Source organism: Protobothrops mucrosquamatus, unplaced genomic scaffold, assembly GCF_001527695.2.
Source record: "Protobothrops mucrosquamatus isolate PMUCROS unplaced genomic scaffold, P.Mucros_1.0 scaffold_36, whole genome shotgun sequence".
NCBI classification, from domain to species: domain Eukaryota; kingdom Metazoa; phylum Chordata; class Lepidosauria; order Squamata; family Viperidae; genus Protobothrops; species Protobothrops mucrosquamatus.
This window is the reverse complement of record NW_015386112.1, coordinates 237,770-239,625: the sequence shown is the minus strand read 5'-3', so window position 1 is coordinate 239,625 and position 1,856 is coordinate 237,770.

The following is a 1,856-nucleotide window of genomic DNA, read 5'->3' as shown; positions in this document are numbered from 1 at the left end:
GAAAATGTGATTTATTTGATTATAGATGGAAAGAACTTTAACAATAAGAAATATTTTTTGTGGAAATAAAAATGATAAGGATACACTGCTGCCCTTAAATTAGAATATATCAATTTTTTTATGAACTTTCAGGGCTGCCATTCATGGAAGAAAATTCTTACTCTTATGTAATGGGGAAAAATTGTTTAGCAACATCCCTTGCAATCATATGCAGATTGTAGCATTCATAGAAAAAAAAATCTATTTCTACTTCAGTCATTACACAAGGCTGGATAGCAAGATGGGTGACATATACATTTAATAAATATATAATCTCGATCTAAAACGTTGTAAAGGGATTCTGAGTCTCAGTAGAGAGTTGAAGTATAACTGGTGAAGAAGGGGGAGGAAGAGGAGGAGAAAAAAAGTGTTGTTTTCAATAGTTTGCAGTCAGAAGGTAATCTTAGATACAGATCATGTGTCATTTTGTATGCCATATTAAACATAACTAATATGTACCATGCTGACAGAAATGGAAGACCGTTATGGTCATTATATACATTCACATGTAATTAATCATTCATAACCTTAGTACCTGGCAAGGTTTTTAATAAATAAAACAATTTTCTAACATAAGAGAAAAGGTCACTTGAAATTTAAGTTTATATTCTGTTATTAACCTGAACCATTTAATATTAATGATATTCCTAATATTTGGTTAAAATCTTAGTGTGCTTATCTTCAAATTTTCTGACTGATATATAGGCATCTCTGATTGCCATGTTGATTTAAGCATGCATGCTTGACACTATAGAGCAAATTAATGTTCATTTGATTTATGTTTTTCTGGAAGCAAAGAAATCTAGACTAGGTCTCTTTCTACACCCTGATCGTATTAAAAATTGCTTAGCATAAAGTTTTGTTTTAGATATCTTTCTCTGAAAGGACATTTATATGCAATTTTGGGACTATCCTATTTTGTCCAAAGTGACAAAATATCATTATTCTTTCCCCCCCAGAAATGAATCCTTTTCCAGAAATGACTGAACTGAAACAGTTGATACTATTGTATATTTTTGTTAAATTCAGAAAAATATTCTTTGATAGACATTTATGACTGATACTGCACTCCTAATCCTAAAGAGCTGAATAAGGTACACAGCAATTAAGTTCCTCTTCTAGCAGATCCCAAAGCATATTGCCATTAAATTTTTCTGTATCAAGCTATGATAGCAAAAGTGTGCACTAAGTCAACATTTGTAGTTATCATCTATTGAGCAAATCACAGTTAGATGGATTTTCTCTTTGTTCTTTTTAATTTATTAACATAATATGGACAAAGAACCAGTTTGGTGTATTGATTAAGGCATCAGTTAGAAACCAGGAATTCTACTTCCATCTTAGGCACCAAAGTAGCTGGGTGACCTTGGATCAGTTTCTCTCTCTCTCTCTCTCAGCCCTAAGGAAGAAAGAAATTGCAAGCTGTTTCCAAAATCTTGCTTAGAAAACAGCAGGGATTGGTTCAGATGGTTGCCAAAGACACCAAAAACAAAAACCAACCTCCCCCATAAAGAAAATCAGTATAATATACAAAACCTGTTAATAAAATAACGAGAAAGAGAAAGAAAAAGAAACATATACTTACGGTATGTATGCACACACAAACACACAAAATATTATGATGCATATATAAAAGCAACACAAATTAAACCTCGACCATATGGGAGACTCTGATCTAGGATTTTGACAAGATGCTTCATTTTTTAAAATAAAGAATTGATATAAGGAGTCACAAAAGTCCATTATGAAAAGATGGTACAACGTGGAACTGGTGAATTTTATATATACATATTTGTTGTTGGAAAGGAAACATTACT